This window comes from Hemitrygon akajei, chromosome 23 (assembly GCF_048418815.1).
Source record: "Hemitrygon akajei chromosome 23, sHemAka1.3, whole genome shotgun sequence".
Taxonomy (NCBI): Eukaryota; Metazoa; Chordata; class Chondrichthyes; order Myliobatiformes; family Dasyatidae; genus Hemitrygon; species Hemitrygon akajei.
This window is the reverse complement of record NC_133146.1, coordinates 48,038,492-48,059,771: the sequence shown is the minus strand read 5'-3', so window position 1 is coordinate 48,059,771 and position 21,280 is coordinate 48,038,492. Positions and strand designations below refer to the sequence as shown.

The window sequence follows — 21,280 nt, the reverse complement described above, 5'->3', positions numbered from 1 at the left end:
TTCAGTTCACACACCACCAGGTTCAGGAACAGTTATTACCCCTCAACCATCAGGCTCTTGAACAAAGAGGGTAACTTCACTCGCCCCATCATTGAAATGTTCCCACACACCCCCAAGGACTCTTCATCTCCTTTCTCAATATTTTATTGCTTATTTATTTCTGCTTTTATATTTGCACAGTTGGTTGTCTTCTGCACTCTGGTTGAATGCCCTTATGTGGCAGTCTTTCATTGATTCTGTTATGGTTATTATTCTATAACCATAACCATTTTCTTGTGAGTATGCCCAAAACAAGATGAATCTCATGGTTGCAGATAGTGACATATATGTACTTAGATAATAAATTTAATTTGAGATTTGAACTTTGAACTTTACTCACCTGAAGCCAGGTCAAGGACAGGTCTTAAGATTGGGCACTAAATGAGACTTTGCAAATGATACACAATTTTGTGCTGCCAAGGACTACCGGGACAAAACACAAAGACTGCGAAAATCCTAGTTACAAATATGTGGCCAATTTTTTAAAATGATCAGCCAAAGGGCTGAAATCAGGAATGGTCTTGTGATAATATTCACCAAGTATTGACACAATATAAGCTTCCGTTCCACACTATAATTAAGATTCGTAAATGACTCCACAGCTCAGTTTGTTATTCAAAGCACGGCTCCCAATTTGCATTTTTATTCAGAACGTGTGCAATGTCCTGTAAGTCGCCTACAAATAATACACACTGTTCTCACTGTCACTATACAACAGCCAGCTACACCGATGTTACCTTGGCAACCGTATGCCAGTTAGTCCCTTATGTCAGAGCTGCAAGGTTATAATTGGCAGTACTATTACTTCACCTGGAGTTGAACATAGTTCATTATTCACTTAAGTAATTGAAACAGGTATTGACAATTAATTACTGGTGAAATTACAGAATGCGGCAATTCATGCAAGTGAAATAATGATAAAATATTACTTGTGGATAGATTTAACACATTCTAAAAGCTGCATTTAGGTGCTTGGGTTTTTAATGCATATTTTACCAGGTACTGCTGACAGTTCCCAGGGAGCATGACAGCTGAAGGGAAGCGTAGTGTTAACTGAAACAGTTTAACTGTATCAGGAATTTAAAAATCAGGAATTTGGAAGTAAAAAAGGTTCACCAATATTTCCCTCGAAGATAAGTGGCTTGTGTTACAGTAGGAGTGAGTATAATAGGTATCCTTGGTGACTCCATCGATTTATTAAGTGTCACTTGAATAAGTGTCGTCTGAATAGATGAACCACGCAGAAACAGGCCTGTGTTAGCTGATCTCAACCTTGGGAAGTACCGTTTGAGTAGTAGCCAGAAAATACATGAGTTAGGAGGAGGAAAATCTGCCAGGGTTTTTGTGCCTTAAAATATTTAAACAAGATTTGTACAATTTGTAGGAATATGCAAGTATGAGTGCTGAATTACAGTCTGGCTCAGCTGTGATGCCTTTTTTTAAAAATCCCTTCCTATAGAGAATCTTCTGTAGGGTTATTTTTCTCCTTCTCAGATGCTGCTTGACCAGTTGAGTTTTCCACCATTTTCTGTTGTTATTATGTTTTTATTTTGTTTTATTTTTGAGATACAGCACAGAATAGGCTCTGGCAAACCTTTGAGCTGTGCCACCCAATGACCCCTGATTTAACCTTAAGCCTGATTTATACTTCTGCATCGCATGTACGCCGTAGGTACCGTGTACCCTACGCCGTAGGGTGACATGCACCTCCCCAAAAAAGTATCTCACGCATCGCGGCGACGCAGACCGCAGCAACTGTGATTGGTCCGCTTGGTAGCATCGCATTTCCGGTTGCTTCTTCTCCACCATGTCTGTACACCGATGCGAAATACACAAACCCAAATCGTCAGATCTACCAGTCGACATGCGAAAATGTTTGAAATGCATTTCCTCGCCCATGTCTCTCACGAAGAAACTCAACACAGTGGCATAGAAACCCCACCGCCAACTAGCATTTTGGCGCGCACCAACGCATGCTCGCTATGGCGTAGAGCCTGCACAGAAGTGAAACTCAGGCCTACGGTATAGCCCATACGCACAAGTATAAACCAGCCTTTAGCCTAATCACGGAGCAATTTACAATGGCCAATTAACCTACCAACCGGTACATTTTTGGGCTGTGGGAGGAAACCTGAGCACGGGGAGAACGGACAAGCTCCTTGCAGACAGTGGAAGGTATTGAACCAGGGTCGCTGATACTGTAAATCATTGTGCTAACCGCAATGCTACCACGCTGCTTCTGTCGTTTGTAGTGGTTGCAGCTTGTACTAATGTACTTATCTGTCAGCTCATTGCTCTATCTCTTCGCCTCTGCAAAGTCAGCATGAAAATAATAAAACGTGTCCCACTGGTGCAGCCCTATCCATAGCTTGTGTTCAAATGATTGATGCCTGTCGTCTGTCTGTTTCAATCATGTCATTCCAGTGCTGGTGTTACTCTTACTGTAGGATTAAAATAGCTCAGTCAGGTCTTTGCTGCCCTATATCTTAAGGGCATTCTGATCTGAAGAAGCTTCTTTCAGATTTGTGGCTCGTGCAGCTGCAACTTCTACTGAAGATACACATTTAGTGTGGTTTACGAGTGGTTATATCGGTAGCATTTTATGATTCACAAGAGGACAGTGCAGCAAAGCATCTCAAAAATCCACATGGCTACAGAAATAGGCATTGCTACAGAAATAATATTTTTAAAAAAGATTAATCCTTCCTTTTATTCATTGTCATGCTAATTAATGGTGATACAAAGAGCAGATATTTTGTATTGCGTGGGAAATACTAATCGGGTGCTCTGTAGAGCAGAGTGCTTAATCATTGGAATTTCAGTGCAGGAGGAAGTGATTTGTATCATTGTCTCCATGTAATTGCTAGCTTCACATCCAAGCTATCCAGGAACACGTATGTTTCTTAGCTAAAATCATCGGCAATTAAAGCCTCACAGATCAGCCTTCACCGTTGCTCTAGATTTCCCGCTGCTATTGCTCCAAGGCAAGAGGTGTCCGCTGCCAGGTTTCACGGCCCAGCTCCGCAGCATCTATCAAAGTGAAACCTTTATTATACAGCATGCAGCACACACCATGGTGTGTCCCACTCTCAGTAAATATCCTAACACTTGCCTTACAGTCTGAACATTGAAAATGTTGCTGTTCTGTTGGTCTGTGATCTGGTAATGTAATTTTACAAGCCGGGGATGTAGAGAAACTATGACTGCTTAAAATCTGGATGTCGTTGCCTCGGATCTGATGCCTGTGATGTAGAAAATGTGACAGATAATCAGGGGCTTCCTGTGAACTGTAGTGCCATCTCTTTGTTTCTTTTCCTTGTCCATGCTAATGCATGGAGGAGGCAGGGCAAGTACTGTGGCATCCAGTGTTCCACATCAAACAGTTCTGTTTAATATCAGAGAATGTATATAGTATACAACTTGAAATTCTTACTCTTCGCAGACATCCATGAAACAAGAAACCCCAGAGAATGAATGATAGAAACATCAGAACCTCCGAAGCCCCCTCCATCCTCCCATGCACAAGCAGCAGCAGAGCATTGACTCTCCCACCCTTCCCCCACTTGCACCAGCAGAGGTACCGAACCCCACCCCCTCCACCATGCAAACCCTAAAGCCTCCAAAGACATCTTGATCTAGAATCCATCAAAAGCTACAGTCCACAACCCAGCACTCTGGTATCTCAGACAGGCTCTGTCTCTTTCCATCGAGTGAGAGAGAGAGGTCGCTCTCCTGCAACAAGGTGAGCAGAGACCAGCAACTCGCTGTTCCAATGTTGCGATCCTCTGCGTCATTTCTCCAAGACCCCCAACTTGGGGACCAACAGGCTCTTGCCCTCCATCAAGAGGAGAGAGGATCCTCGAGTACAGAGGCCTTCTTCTGACCGCTGCACACATTGCCTGCTGTCTCAATGTTTCAGTCTCCCACGACACACGTGAAATCAGTCAGTGAAGTCGGAAAGGATTTGCACTGTCTACAGGGCCGCTCCCCGAAGGCGCACGTCTTCCAGGCCACACATTACGGAGAACTGTAGTCTGAATGGTGGACTCTGACAGAACCGCAACCACCTTGGTTGACATAGGAGAAGAAGAATATGCTGATTCATGGATGAACTGGAAGAAGTCGTCGGGGTCTGCAGAAACCACAGACGCCACTTGTACAATTACTTCAGAAGTCGGTTTCAGGGTGATTTATAGGCACACCCCAGCACCCAGCAGTCTGGACAGCCCAATCCAACCACTATCTCTTCCTCTCCTCACCGATAAGAACTCGTTATTTTTCTTGACAGCCCACAGGCCAGCCACACTTGACCAACAATTCTCTTCCAATTACCATTATTTTACATTAACCAATTTATACTCCTACACTACTACCAACCTTGCCCAGATAATTACTGACATCTCCCTCAACCTATCCCTGTGCACTGAGCCTAGTTCCTGACCCACCTATACATAATTCTATAGCAGTAGTCTCTTCTAATTGATGTATACTTATGTTAACCTGTCCCGTTGTTGATTTTTAGGTCATCCAAGTAAATTAGCATAGCGATGTCACTTTGTTTGTTTATTTTGTTACTAATGGCTTCTGATGATGGGCAGTATGATAGCACAGTGGTCAGCACAATGCATTGCAGTACCAGCGAAACTGGGTTCATTTCCCACCACTGCTAATCAGGAGTTTGTACATTCTCCCCGTGGCCATGAGGGTTTCCTCCGGCTGCTCGGGTTTCCTCACACAGTGCGAAGACTAGTAGGTAGGTTCATTGGTCATTGTAAATTGTCCTGTGATTGGGCTAGGATTAAATCAGGGGATCGCTGGGCGGCACGGCTGGAAGGGCCTATTCCACGCTGTATCTCAATGAATAAATAATGAGGAGAAATATTACTGAATTGGCTGGGATACTCTCCAGTGGACAACTTAAGAGTCCAGGTAATTTAGAACTATGGTCATTTAAATCGAAGTAAAGAACACTGTACTAGTTAGCGACGACCCTGATATTATCTATCTGCCACAAGCAATAGAGTTCACCTCTCAGCAGAAGCAGTCTTGTCAAAAATGTTGTTCTGTGTATTCCTGGCATGCTATTCAGACACTTTGCAGTTCTTTCAGCTTCCAACAAGAGTAGTATGCAGTAAAACGCAGATCTAAAGACAAGGAGAGTAACATTTGGTCCATCAGCCTACAGTCCATACAAGCTTTAATCCCATTTTCTTCCCAGTCTGCCACCACCCCCATCCAATCAATTACCTGAAATGGGAGAAGATACCAGAGAAAAAAAGTAATGGAGAAAAAAATGAACTTTAATTTTCCTACATCTAAGGTAGACCGCAGATATGCCTTGACCTTTGCTCTGAAGCATGATGAGTGAGGGCTGCATTATTAAACTGGAGGCTGCAAATCCTCTACACCATAATTTGTGATTAAGTTAATGGACTAGTAACCAGACTCCTGGACTATTATTCTGGCAACATGATTTTGAATCCCAGCAGCGCAGTTGGGGAAATTAAAATTAAATTTATTACTTAAGCACATCAGAGAGTTAACATCAATATGAGCATATTGTTATGAAAATATAACAGGTCTGATATCCTTCAGGGAAGTAAATCTGCCATCCTTATCCAGGTTCCAGAATCTCAATAGCGGAGCCAATTTTTCCCTATCTGCTGAAGTGACCTGAGAAGAGACTCACCATGGGTGCACGTGGGACTAAATGTTGGTCGAGCCAACAATATTGACGTACTATGAACAAGTAAATAAAAGCTGACATTTTACACAATAATTTTTAAGCAAAAGACAGGAAAGTCTGTTCTACTTAGATATTTGCTGAAGTAACAAGCAAAAAGATCTAAATTCTGAATACGATTAATCTTTTCTTTGCATCACGCATTTCTGTTTTTACAATAATTGCATTTCTCCCATGTGTCTACCAAATATAAATTAAGCTCTCTTTATTGTTACACCATTTGACCTTGGATGTGGAGGTGTTATACAGCGAGAGCAAGATGAAAAATGTTGCACTATATTCTGAAACTGGAAAATATCAATACTTTAGGATTATACTTCAGGAGAGAATTGCACAGCTATTTTTGGGGGCTGTGATGTGATTACATTGAAACTCTGAAGGATGTTTATCAGATCTGCATTTTTATCTGGAGTCATCTGTACTAGAAGACAACAAAATAGTTCAGTCCTTAACAGAGAGGTTTATAGTGGCTGCTAATTTAAGTCGTATCTGGATTGTGATCTAAATTACATTGGTGGAGCCAGCCAGAGTAATCAGTTGGACATTTCAGTGGGATGTCCCAGTATGAGCAGAATGGGTGCCATTTTCTTAGCAACAATTAAGCTTGTATTGTTTAGTTTTGTTTAAAACTAAACCAGTATATTGAAAACAAATATCTGCAATGCTGACTTCTGATACAGTGCAGCATCATTTTGTAAAGTTGTCATGTTGCATAATAATCTGCAGTCAGACTGATGTCAAGCTAATGAGTTAAAATGTTTGCTAAAAGAGGCAGGAGCATTCTTTGATCTCAGTCATTGACAGTCACCCACTGTAATTTTTTCATAATTCTCACTGGATGTTCTATAGTTGGTGGCTCTTAAAGCTTTCCATTACTTACAAGGCATGGAACACTTTCCATTTGGAGTATTATGTGTAGTTTTGGTCACCTGCCTATAGGGAAGATGTCAATGAGTTTGAAAGAATACCAAGAAAATTTACAAGGATGTTGCTGGAACTGGAAGACCTAAGTTACAAGGAAAGATTGAATAGGTTAGGACTATTTTCCTTGGAACATAGAAGATTGAGGGGAGACTTGATAGAGCTATACAAAATTATGAGGGGTATAGGTGGGGTAAATGCATGCAGTCTATTTTCCAATGAGGTTGAGTGGTACTACAACTAAAGGTCATGGGTTAAGGGTGAAGAGTGAAAAGTTTAAGGGAAACATGAGGGGAAACTTCTCCCTTCAGAGGGTCGTGAAAGTGTGGAATGAACTGCCAGAGCAAGCGGTGCATGCAAGCTTGATTTCAACATTCAAGAGAAGCTTAGATAGGTACATAGATAATAGGTGTATCGATGGCTATGGTCCGGGTGCAGATCGGTGGGACTAGGCAGTTTAAATGGTTTAGCATGGAACTGAAGGGCAAAAGAGCCTGTTTCTATGCTGTACTTTTCTATGACTCTATTTGTCTTAATAGATGCAGCTCTGAAAGCTAGATACCATCTAAAATAGTCTTCTTGTCCTGAGCATTATTATCCTCATTATTCTAAGCATTCAGTGCCCATAGTGTTATGCTATACGTGAAGAGGGTAAATCTACAGAACAGGCTTCAACAACCTGTCATGCTGTTTTCGATAGCACCTCCCGAACATGAGATCATTAACAATCAGAAGGGCAAGGGAAGCAGGTGCACGAAACATGACTGCTGCCAGTTCATGCCTAAGTTGCACAACAGCATGAGTTAAAATATTCTGAAGGTCCTTTTGACCTTCAATTGTCTAAATCTTGGAATTCACTAATCAACGTGGAAGTTCCTTTCCCAGAATTGAGGTTAATATCCCAGAAGATCATGACTACTTTCTTGGGGCTAGTTAGGGGTTGATATTAAAGGCTCCCTTTGACAGTGAGAAGCACAGCCCATGTTTATATAAAACCACTTTTATTGCCCTTGCTGTATTCTCTGTTTTGTCCCATAAATAATATCATGTCAATTTGCCCTGCTTCACCGAAGCTTAGTGCCTTTCTGACGGGATTGTGACTTGCTTCCCTTCCTCAAGCACTACAGACTCCACGGTCAGACCTCAGGAAGCTGTAAATGCAGGCTGTTCATGCGTGTACAACAGAAGAAGCATCAACAAAATTTGGCAAGGTCATCCTTGGAAGTATGCGTTTAGCATAGAGTGGTGTGCTACTACCAAATGGCAGAATACATAAGTGAAAGAAATATTCTGTGAGAAGCAGAAAGGGGAAGGAATGGGCAGGAGCTATCAGTTAACAGTTATACCATAAACAGAATCTTCAATGCAGAACATGAAGTTCTAACCTACTAAATCCAGACTGACTTCTCAAAAGCCTTTCTACATCTGGAGAATCAGTCTTCACTTGCTTTTTCTGTTTTTTGCAAAACAATAGAATTTCTTAAACTTTAATAAATTGCATTCATTTTGGCCTACTGTGGTTTCTGCTGATTCCCAGCTCAGAGTCCATAAACTTGCACTGATCGCACAGGTTTCTTTAAAATGTGAAGTATATGTCCATGAGACCATAAGTCATAGGAGCAGTATTAGTACAATTGAGTCTGCTCCACCAGTCTATAATGACTGATTTATTTTCCCTCTCAACCCCAGTTCATCTGCCATTTCTTTGTCCCCCATTACTACCTCTTCAGCATCATTTTTCTGCAGTCCAATATCCACTCTTGCCTCGCTTTTACTCTTTACATATCTGAGAAAAATCACTTGGTATCCTCTTTGATATGTTTGGCAAATTTACCTTCATATTTCTTATTTCTTCTCCTTATGACTTTTTAGTTGCCTTCTGTTGGTTTTTAAAAGCTCCCAATCTTCAAATTTCCCACTAATTTTGGCTATATTATATGCAGTCTCCTTTGTTTTATGATGTTTTTGAATTCTCTTGTCAGCCACAGTTGACTATTCATCCCCTTAAAATAGTTCTTCATCTTTGGAATGTATCTATCCTCTGTTCTTCGAATTGTCTCCAAAAACTACAGTCATTTTTTTTTTTTTGCAAACATCCCTGCTAGTGTCCCCTTGCAATCAACATTTAACAGCTCCTCTCTCATGCCTCTTTCATTTCCTTTACTCCACAGTAATACTGATGCATCTGGCTTTATCTTCGTCCTCTCAAACTGCAGGGTGAATTCTATCATATTATGATCACTGCCTCCCAAAGGGTTCTTTTACCTTAAGCTCCCTAATAAAATCTGGTTCACTATACAACACCCAATCCAGGATTGCCTTTCCCCCAAGTGGAATCAACCACAAGCTGCTCTAAAATGCCATCTCATAGGCATTCTACAAATTCCCTCTCCTGAAATCCAACACCAATCAGATTTTCCAAATTCACCTGCATATTGAAATCCCCCATGACTGTCGTAACATTTCCCCTATTGCATGTCTTATTAGTGTTATCCTCCACTGGCACTCCAGACCATGAATTCTAGACTCCCAGAACTTCTAGGGTGAGAAGATTCCTATGACCATGATTGTTCTTGGCAAATTTTTCTACGGAAGTGCTTACCCATTCCTTTTTCTGGGCAGTGTCTTTACAAGATGGGTGACCCTAGCCATTATTAATACTCTTCAGAGATTGTCTGCCTGGTGTCAGTGATCGCATAATAAGTGGTATGCACCAGCTGCTCATACAACCATCCACTACCTGCTCCCATGGCTTCATGTGACCCTGATGCAAAATGATTCAAATGATAAATGCTAAGCAAGTGCTACACCTTGGCCAAGGGTGACTTACAGGCTAGTGGAAGGAAGAAACACCTTACACATCCTTTGGTAGAGAGGAATCTCCACCCTGCCACCTATGTTTTTGATTACCAGTTTCAGTACTTTCACATATGGTTTGGCAGCAGATGTCTGAAGGCACTTGAGATAATTATTGTGTTTGTGATGCTATGTAAATTGCTGTTCATAATTAAGGTATTAATCTTGTCTCTCCCCCATGCCTTATCTATAGGGTCATTTTACATTGGTAAATAGGGACAGTTATAATTGATAGGTAATGCCATTGCAACCTTCATTAGTGTAGAGACTGTGATGTAAAATGTTGTTTTGACTTTCTTTCTCCCATTTACCTAGCTTCATCTAGCAGAAATTATGGTCATTCGCAAGAGCCCTGGGGTTACTGGAGCAATTATGCCTCTGGGTACCTCAGCAGCAGACAACCCTGAACCCACTGCCAGTTTCAATAAGCAGAACCTTCCAATGAAAAGGTTAATGCTTCAGGACTTCCATTTATTTTTACCTACAATATGTAGCCCATTTTTCAAAACTATTTAAAATCACATCTGGAGCACCTGGCATTCCCAACAGTATTTATAATTAGTAACCTTCTCAGTTTTCTGCTTGTTCCACTTATTAAAAGTAGGACTACTTTTCCTAAATTTCAAAAAAAAACTTCCCTTTTTTCTCATAAACTTGATATAAGCTGTAATTCAATATCATTTGTAAGCTTTCTTTGATATCAAAACAAGTATACAAATTACTTTCATTGTCAATATTTTGACAAATGTCAATGCATTTTTGGAGTACCACGTAGATTTCAGAGCGTTAAGACTGTCTACCCAACCATTTTACTTTATAAAGGTTCTGGTAGTATCTTCCCGGTATGATGTCTGCCATGTGCAAACAAATGCTATGGTTTTGAGACTGGGAGATCCAAGAATTATTTGAGTTTCTCTGTTATTCCTCAAGATTCCACACCTTTCTAAATATTCAGGAGGCTGATATCATGGGGAAATGGCTTAACTCAAGAGGGTCTTGGTCAAGGATGTGTGGAATTCTTTTGGGAAAGTCCCCAATTAGAGTAAAGATGACTTGGGGAAAATATTGGTGAGAAGATGATGCAGTTATTGCTTATGAAGTCGTCAGTCTCCAAGAAGAGGACAAACATTCCAGTTCTAAACAGAAATCACATTTCCATTGTGTTAGTGATCTAAGTAGCACTGTTCATAAATAACCCCACCTTCAATTTGCACAAATGTTTATTCTTTTAATCCACATTGCTTTATTCTCAGATCTTCATTGCAGGCAATATTTTTGAAACATAGAAACATTGAAAACCTACAGCACAATACAGGCCCTTTGGCCCACAAAGTTGTGCCAAACATGTCCTTACCTTAGAAATTACCTAGGGTTACCCCTAGCCCTCTATTTTTCTGAGCTCCTTATTATGTAAGGGCTTGAGTTTTGAAATAAAGAAGTATTTTGGTAATTGTACAGCATATGCCCTTGGTGAGAGAGTGCTTGAGTATCTGCAAAGGATGTTGGAATAGCAGATTTCATGTCTGATGACAGATTGAGTAGACTGGACAAAATTTAGAAGAATGAGAGGAGGTCTTCACCAACCAAATCAAGGTTTTAAAGGGTTTGGTAGGTAGGATGTCTCTCTTGACTGATGATTCTAGGACAGGGCAGCATGTTTTGAGAGTAAGAGATAGACTATTTAGGATGAAGGTGAGCAGAATTACTTTTACTCAGGGGTGATGAACCTTTGGAATTGTCTACAGCATATATGTCAAACTCAAGGCCTGCGGGCCAAATCCGGCCCGCGGTGGAATTATCTTTGGCCCGCGAGATAATATCTAATTACTATTAAAGCTGGCCCCAGTAATCGAAGCGCCAATGGCGTATGATATGACTAATGCTGAGTTTATTCAGGTACCAGGTTTTCAGGGTTTTTAGTGTTTATTCGGCAGTCTTCTTCATAAGAAATGGAATTTGTAAAGTGAAACACTTTGTAGTTATAGCAGAGACTGAGACACATGAGAGCAGGCTGAAAAAACAGAGGCAACGAAAGCTGCGTTCGCACGCGTCCGACTGATCCGGCCCGCATGAAGCTGCATTTTGCTCAATCCGGCCCGTGACCTAAAATGAGTTTGACACCCCTGGTCTACAGCATAAGTCCGTTGAGGCATTGCATTCAGTCAAGACAGCGATCAGATGGATTTTTGGTCATGAAGAAATTCATGGAATATTGGGATAATGCTGGAAAATGGGATAATGCTGGAAAATGGTATAATGATGCATCAGCCATAATCACAATGAATAGCTATGCCGACTGTCTGAAAGGAAATGACTTCTTCCTCACTAATAGACAAACTAGTTCCCAGGGGGAAAGATTCTTTACCCTGTGCAGACAGAAGTTCAAATCAAAATGCTTTTCATGAAGAGTCATTAAATTATATTGCACTTGTAGAATATTTGAAAAGAAGTGAGCACTCTAGAGTGAGCTCAGGCTTATTTGCAGTGGGGGGAGAAGGTGCTTGGCAGAATGAGTTCAAGCGCTGTGTCTATCTAGTAAGGATGGAGAAGTGAGCTTGAGTACTAATTATAATCATTGAAAGTGATGGGGATATGCTGGAGCTATAAAATCAGATAGCTTTCTAGTGTGGGTAAAGAGGTGAACCAGGGTTTTAAAGTCATAGAGCACCACAGCATAGATATGGGCCTTTCTGCTTATCTAGTCCAGGCCAATCTATTTTTCTGTCCCCAGCTTATGGTCCACAGCTGGACCATAACCGTCCATACCTCTTTCATCCATGTTCCTTTCCAAACTAATCTTAGATGTTGCAGTTGAACTTGCATCCACTGGTTCCACTGGCAATGCTATCCTTGGGCAAATCCTGTGATCAGTCAAATGAGGAGCTGGAGTAGGCAACCATTGAGTATCAGCAAACTTTGTTATCTGGTAGTTGAGAGGGTAAAAGCAATGGCCCACTTTTTTTTATGAATTCAGGAAAAACACTTCTGCTTTTTCCAACTCCACAAATTACAAAGTCTTTGGGCCTTTTTTTTTAATGAGCAATCTACCACAATCCCTTTAAGGCTGATTCAGTTTTGCCTGAAGCACAGAATGAGGTCAGCGGACAACACATATTTCAGACCTGCTTTGCCTAATTAGTGTCTGAAGACCAAATCTATTGATGTCCAGTGTCTTCCTGTGGATCTCATTGATCACGACTGTGATTCCTATTTATTATTGTTTATTACTCAAATATTTTTATGATTCATCCTCTGATTCACATTTTTAAATATATTGCAAATGTGGGTTGTTTAGGTAGAAGCAAGTAGTGGAAATATGGGCTTATCATGTCCTCAAGTTTGTGGGTTTTTTTTAAAAACAGTTTTGGGCTAAGGGAAGCCTGAAGGGAAGTGACAGCAATTATAAACAGCATAGCAGTATAATCCTACAGCCCTGGTGTTTGGTTCAATGTGAGAGGCATTTGAATGGCAAAGCTTTTCATTTTAGTCCACTGTCCACACAAAATTCAATTGCCAGTTCAAATTTATTTATTTCAATTTAACTTCCATGTATGTACCTACGTAGACGAGCCTGTGTCTTATCTAATGAGCAGTGACTAAATGAATTATGAAGGCAGTCCACTGACCAATATGCTCATTCAAGAGTGGCAACATTTAAGGAGATATGCATGAAATAACAGAGCAGCAGGAAGATAGTAAACTCTGCTTGTGTTTGCTTTCTGAGAACAATCCATTAACAATTAGTCTCGACCACGAAAGATCCTAGTTTGGTTTTCATTCCGTGAAATGCTGTTTTCCTTTGTTCCGTGCATTTACTGCGGTAAGTACAAGCTGTACTGTTTTATTTTGAAATAATGTTTTGAGGTATTCAAATGAGTGCTGTTGCTGTTTTGGAATTGTTTAAAAATATAATTAAGAGATCAAAAATTTGTGATTTCTTTTTTCCTGTAAACCTTTTACTTGCTCACATGACCTGTACCGATTCGGAGTAGCTTGTAAATTTATAAGGGGCATTTTTCTCAGGGGGGTTTCAAATAAACTTATTTTATTGGAAGTTAAATATCTGCAGTGAGACTAAATATGTAATTACGGAATGAAAGCTGGGAATTTGCTTTGGATATTTTAGTTTGCAGAGAACAGCTATCTTGAGCAAGGTTTTCTAATTGTGCAATACTTTGACAAGACTTGCTCTAAAAATGTTCAATATTCAATTAGAATTGTTTATTCTGGTTATGACATCTCGGTAGCAGTGGTGCAAAATTTTGACTATTCCTAATTAATCACAATAGCAGAACTCTCGTTGTTTGTTGAATAGTTCATTTAAGGTACTTTGTTAAAACTGAGGGTTGTCGCTATTGTCAATAACATGGATGCATGGAAGCATAGCTTACAGTACAAGTGAAACAGGTTCATTTCCTGCTGCTCTCTGTAAGGAGTTTGATCATGTATGTTTCCTCCGGGTGCTGCAGTTTCCTCCCACATTCCAAAGATGGAAGGGTTAGGGTTAGCAAGTTGTGGGCATGCTACGTTTGTACTGGGTGCAAAGTGACACTTGCGTTCAACCCCAGCACATCCTCGGACTGTGTTAGTTGTTGACGCAAGTGACACAGTTCCCTGTATATGTTTTTTTAATGTTCTGATGTTCATCTGACAAATAAATCTAATCTTTATCTTTTTTTTTAATTCAAAGAACATTAAAAAGATTTTTATCTAATAAGATGGAAAAGATGAACTTAAAGAAACATTTTTATCCATAAGCAAATCATCTCCTACTGTCCATATTGACCTTTACTTAATTGTTTATTCATTGGCCAACAGTATTTGGCTATTTGTGTTTGCCCTTGCAGTGGCGAACTGCCCTCCATTGGTGGTGGTATATCATGATGCTGCTGGTGCGAAGTTCCAAGATTTAGATATGTGAATATGACAATATGAACATGCATGCCCGAGTGAATGTGATGTGCCATTTGGAGGAGAACATGGCTCTGCCCCAATCTGTCTCTGCTGCTCGTGAGATTATGGGTTCAGAAATACAGTCGAAAATTGAGTTGTTGCAATACTCCTTGTGAGTAATGCATAACTGCTGCGACATTGCACCAATCATGCAGGGAGCAGATATTCAACAAATTTGATGGTGAGACAATTGGTGGGCTGCTTAGTCTTAATTGCCCAACTGCAATGACTTTACAAGCCACTTAGTTTAAGGGTTAAACAATAAATCATGCCAATAAGTGATACCATACATTTCTGAATCACGAATGAATATCTTTCTTTTAATTTCAAAATGAAGGGAAAGTACTGTTGAAACGGATATGCATAGATAGACATAAGAACTTTTGCAGCAATATCCTTGGGTTGAGAGAGTTAGTCTCCAACAGCTGATATCATCTCCTCTGTGCTAGATTTTATACAGTTGAGTAGAGATATTCATTGTCTTCAACATTACTGATGCTACTTCTCACAATTAGATTTTATTAATGACATAAAGGGAAATACATCATTTTGCACTTGGGGGCAGCCTGCAAGTGTTGCAATATACTGTAGCATTAACGTAGCATGCCCACAGTGTTCAGCACAGCAATACGCAGCTAATCTACAACAAGCAAAAATAACAAAAAACAAATCTTTCCACCCACACACATACACAAAATGGCCTCCAAACCCAGGACAGGCCACATCAGGGTCAGGGCTACCAGCTCCACACTGTGGACTCAGACTCACAGACAATGGGGCTTCAATCTCTGGTCCTTGACCTTCAGGCTCCCCAGCCTCTGGCTTCCACCCCAGAATCTCCACTTGAAGCTAAACTTGACAGGATTGAAGTCAAAGGCAGCCATTTTCACTTCCTTTCTCTATTGTTCATGTCTGGATCAAAACTGTAATAAGGTCTGGAGATGAGTCATTATCATTGTGTGCCGGGTTGTATGACGTGGGCAATCATAAGTCTATTCATGACCATGACTGTTCTTGGAATTTTTTTCTGCAGAGGTGGTTTGCCACTTCTTGGAGATGAGTGGTCCTGTCAAAATCCAAAATGTGCAATGTTGAGAGGCTGATTGGTGAACTGTTTGTACTTGGTAGTACTGTTGTGGCCTTTTTTTTGTGAGCTGGATACATCTGAACAATTTTGCAGATGTTTTGGAACAACTTGTCCAGAGATGAGACTTGGCCAGAAGTAGGTTTTCAGCATGGCAACCTTGATGTTGTCTGAGCTTCTCATCTCTGCAGGATCATGTACGCTCAGCTGTTCCTCGATATCACATAGAGTGACTTGAGTTGACTGAAGACTAGCTTCCAATGTGCTGGCTGGGGTTCTCATGAGGAAGGCTGAGATGGGTCATCCATTTGAGACTTTAGGAATATCCAGACATGACAAAGACACACTCACGGGCCAACTAGTAGATCTGCTGCCTCCTAGCTCCACCAACTCAGGTCCCACCTTGAGCTCTAGTGCAATGTGTGCCGAGTTTGAATTTTCATTCTGTGACCACGTGGATTTCCTCTGCCAGATCCATTTCCTCCTGGAACCCCAAAACATGCAAGTTAATAGATTATGTTGCCATTAGAGTGTGGATGTGCAACATAATCTTGGGTAGGGGAAGTGAAGGGAATTCAAGGTGAATGAAATGGGATAGTGTAAGTAGCCAGCATGTTTTCAGAGGGCTGAAATCCCTGTTGTATTACTCTGTGATCAAATATTTATTAGCACTTTAAATAGCCATCATCAGGAGTGGCGGGGTGGAGATACATCTCTACCAAAGGAGGTGTAAGGCGCTCTTTCCCTCTGCTAGCCTGCAGGTCACCCTTGGGCAAGGTGTAGCACCTGCTTAGCACCCTCCCCCCCCCCCCCCCCCCCGATCAGGGTCACACGAAGCCATGGGAGCAGATGGTGGATGGTCGAATAAGCAGCTGGTACATATCACAAGACCCAGTTATGCGGCTGCTGACTCCTGGCAGATGATCTCTGAAGAGTATTTGCAATAGATGGGATCACATGTCTTGTAGAGACACCGCCCAGAAGAAGGCAATGGCAAACCAATTCTGTAGAAGAATTTGCCAAGAACAATCATGGTTGTAGAAAGACCATGATCACCTACATCATATGCCATGGCAAGTAATGAATGAATAACCAGTTGTGGAAGATGTTTTTCTTTGCACCATTTCATTTGCTGAGAAAGTATTTTGCTTCTGGTTCCTTAGCAAGTAATAGGGTGGCACTTAATTTATAAAATCACCTGATACCTTCTTCTACATTTCACATTGAAGCAGGATTGTTATCTGGCTTTTAGGAGATGGTTATGAGGGATGATGCTTGGATTGGCTAATAATGGGTAGTTCTATCACTGGTCACATGTACACCGTTCCCTGCCAGACGTTCCTTCCATAACTACCTGTATTGTGGGCTTTTCATCAGTAATTTGGTGTTTTCTTCTATTGTGTACTCCTAAATGTCTTCAATCAACTGACTTATCTGAGAGTGTTCGCCTAGAGTTTGTGGCACTGCTGGATTTCTATCAAACTCAGTCACCAAGATTGACTGCCAGAATCAGACTCAGGTTTATTATCACCGATATATGTTGTGAAATTTGTTGTTCTGAGACACCAGTATGGTGCAAGACGTAAAGGAATTACTACGTTACAATATAGATTCAATAAATAAATTTTACAAAGGAAAATCCATGTTCATGGATTTGTGGACCATTCAGACATGTGACATCAGAAGAGAAGAAGCTGCTCCTGAAGCACTGGCTGTGCATCTCCAGGCTCCTATACCTCCTCCCTGATGGTGGTAATGAGAATGGAGCATGTCCCAGATGGAGAGGATACTTTGCGTTGGAAACTGTCACCCATTACTGGTGATGCAGAGAACAAGCTAAGTGGCTTGGAATCCTCTGCTTCCCTGAATTTCTAGGTATTTGTGAGATGAAGAGAAATGGGGATAGAGAAGGTATTGATGTGGAAGAAGAGCCAAGAGCTTGTTGAATGGCAGAGCAGGTGTGGAGGACAAATTACTTCCTTCTGTTCCTGTTTCTTTTTGTCTGTGTGTTCCCTAGTTTCCTGTCTCCTAAACACAAACTCCCTCTGCCCACACACCCTCTTCCAACCATCCTGAAGCCGACACTCCTTGCAGCTTTCTCCTCTGGGCTTGCTGTTGACTGGGCGTCCCATCTTCCAGAGTATGACTTAATCGGCACAACGTTTATATCAAAATGGATTCGGTGACAAGTCAGTAAGAAATACGAGTTTGAGCTTTAGAACAGAGGATTCAGTTTTTGAGTTTTCAGTCTAGGAAGACCCCTCAGATTGATACTAATAATTAAGGACTTCAGTAAAGTCTTTGGAAAAGTCTCAGATGAGGTCTTCAAAAAAGTCTTTGAAAAGTCTCAGTTTGTCCCAAATGTTGGACCTCACAGGAATCAAGGCAAGTTGCCAAGTTTCCAATGTTGGCTTAATAACAGGAAGCATAGCATGATGGTGGAAAGTTGTTCTTATGATTGGAAGCCTGTGGTGTACCACAGGCCTCAGTGTTGGGAGTCTTGCTGTTTGTTATTTTTTAGATTAATTACCTAGAAGAGAATTTAGGAGGCATAACTCATAAGCTTTGCAGATGACATGAAAACTGATGGCATGAAAATTAAGCTACAGTATGATATTGATCAGATGATAAATAGGGCAGGGTAATAGCAGATGGAATTTAATCCCACCCAAGTGTAATGTAATGCATTTTGGGAGGTTTAGTAAGCATAGGATATATACTATGAATGGTAGAGCCCAAGTATGTATTGGGGAACAGAAAAGCATTGGTGAATAAATCCAAATATTCCGAGTAGATAGGTAGGTAAAGAAGACATGTGAATGCTTACCTTTCTTAGCTGGGGCATAAGGTTTTTAGAGTTTGTAGATCTTCATACAATTTTATAAAATATTGGTTCAGCCACAGATAAACCTGAACGACACATAATCAGAAGGATATCATTGAAATGGAGAGAAAACTAACCCGGAGGTTGCTTGGGATGGTGTGTTTCAGTTATGAGGAGAGGCTCACAGAGTCATACAATACCGCTTTCCTTGGAGTAAAGAAGCTAAGGAGGAACCTAATAAAGATATACGTAAATATGTGAGGCATCGATAGGGAAGGTAGTAGAAAACTTGGCCAATAGCGGAGATGTCCAAGGTCAGAGTATTAGGATGAGGAATAAGAAGTTGAGAGACACTCTGAGAGAAAGAGGTTTGACTTTGGATCACAGTGTCTAAGAAGACAATGGAGGCAGATACTCTGACAATATTTACGAGGCATCGGAACAAACACTTGAATCACTAAAGCAAAGTACCTAACAGACCTGGTAAATGGAATTGGAACAAGTAAGTACATAATTGACAGTATAGTCCATAAGACCTGTTTCTATGCTCCATGATCTACAATGTTAACTCTGTGACTGAAAAATAACAAATCCCCCCCCCCCCCACCTCTGATTTACAGACACAGCCTCACTTCTCATAATTAATCCTGGTAGGAATTCAAAGTTTAATATATACAGTTACATCACTGGAAGCTCCTTTTATGGTGTTTGATCTGATCAGGGGATTTCCAGTTTCTCTGACAGTTATATAGGGGAATTTGCATCCTGTTTCAAAATTATACAGGACATAACACTTCAAAAATCCCAAAATAAAAGCTGTAATACTGACAACCCAATTATGTGCCGTTTAAACTGTAGTGGATGTTGTTCTGCATTATGGCTATCATGATTTAAGTTGGTAGTTTTTGTCTGAAACTATACTGTTCAAGCAGTAACACGACAGAAATGTGAACCAGGCTATTGTCACTCAAAGGACTGTGGTGAGATCTCAAAGGTAAGTTGCTCAATATGATTCTGTCAGGTTGATCATATTAAGCCGTGGCCAATAAATCAGCTCTTCCAATTTTGACACAAGCTTGCAGGGTTTTTGAGAAGGACTTTGCTGGCTCAGTTATTGCTGAGTGTGCTTTTTATTATGCCGGAGTACAATATGTAGGTCACTGCTGGATGGTCTAGATTTAACCTCTCTATGCCAGCTTGATATAGCTGTATGGCTTGCTAGGATACATCAGAGGCAGTAAGTGGACACTTTGCTAGGGTCTGGAGCAGGGAAAGGTGGTAGATTGTACTTCCTAAAAGAAACCAGTAAATAAATTATGTCGTATAACATTCCAATAACCTCGTGATTACTTTCGGTAATCACAACTATTACAGATTTATTTAATAAAGAAAATTTGTATTTGTGAACTACTTTGGTTTGAGTTTTGAACTGACATCTCCATGACATAACTACCGAGTTGCTGTAGCTACCAAATTCATGTGAAGGAATTAAGTAAGAAAGCTTTGCAAGTTTTCCAGAAGAGGGTGGAAAATGTAAATGGGGTTGGAAAATGTAAATGAGGTTGGCAATTGTGGTTGAATATTTTGTTAAGAATTATTCAAGTGTGGCTTCACTTTGCAAAAAATGGCTCACAAATTCTTCTGGAGTTTCTCTCTCAATAGGAGATGGAGAGAACTCTGGCTGAAATAGGGAGTACAGTTCTTTTGTGCCTCCACTGATTCCAGTTGTTTCCACATTGGTCAGTTTCCACAAGGTTTGGAGCAGAGCAAACAATCCCTGAATCAGGAGAACAGCCCTCATCATGGAAGTGGATTCAAATGGTAGAGACAGCTAACAGAACAGACTGAGGCCTCCATAAACTTCATGCCTTGGAGACAGTCTGGACATCTGGAGTTACTTACTGCGTCAGATCAGTAGGGGTCTGGGGTTAATTGGATAGAGGCAGGTTGGGCAGTTTTAAAGATTGGAAACATTCCCTACTGGCATAAATATGCTCAGTTTCCAGATGAATGGGGCACTTGGGTCAATAGGTACAATGGAGCAACATGGGAGATCATCTGCCACGTACAAGTGAGATCTCCAGCAAAATGCGGTGGTGAGCAATACTGGAGAGATGCAGTCAGCTCCACCTCAGAGCACTTCCTGGCGAATTTCAGAAGCAGGTTGTAACATAAAGGCACATCTGGAAATGAGAGGCAAGCATTGGATATGCAGTCTTCATCTAAACTGAGTAGGTTCCAGTGCAGTTTCATATATGGGACACAGATTCACTAACACAAATTCAGAAATGTCCACTTACATTTTTGAACTATGATGAAACAAGCCCCGACAGGGTGATCTAAATTAGCATCATTAAATTAAAATGTTTAAATTAGCATCACTGTCTAATTAAATCTAAAATTACCTGAGGTCACTTAGTCCTGTTGAATCTGTAGGACGTTGTTTAACTTCAAGATGGCACTGGCGATATACGGTGAAGTTTTGTGGGCAACTTACAAAACGACTGCAGCCTGTAATTTCTCTTTAAGAAATTAAGCTCTGAGCCATCTAAACCAGAGGTTCCCAAAGTGGGTGATATCGTCACCCCCCTGGGGGCAGTGGGAGTTTCTGAGTGGGTGATAAAGATAATGGGGGCGGTGGTGAGGTCACTCAATCGCAAGGGGGATAGCTGAGGGATTATAAACTTAATTTAATAAATGAATTACTTACAGTATTATAAGCATTTGATCCTCAGTGCCTCAATTGCTTACAATGACCATGTCATCACCTCGTCTCTTGCTAACCCACCATTCTCTTAGACTTGGCTCAAAGTTTATTATTGTTGTTGAAAAGCAATGTGACATTTCTGTATTTGGCACA

At 40.8% G+C, this 21,280-nt stretch overlaps 1 protein-coding gene across 5 annotated transcripts in view; it reads left to right on the top strand.

Annotated features, from left to right (window-relative positions):
- Positions 1 to 21,280, top strand: part of ptprea (protein tyrosine phosphatase receptor type Ea) — a 293,967-nt gene that overhangs the window by 156,821 nt on the left and 115,866 nt on the right. Inside the window, exon 1 of one of the 5 annotated variants that reach the window (XM_073027575.1) lies at positions 13,135 to 13,379. The exons of the other annotated variants lie outside the window; for them this stretch is intronic. The gene's annotated coding sequence lies outside the window, so the exon portion shown is untranslated. Of the gene's footprint in view, positions 1 to 13,134; positions 13,380 to 21,280 lie in introns of those variants that run through there. 5 annotated transcript variants of the gene reach the window in all.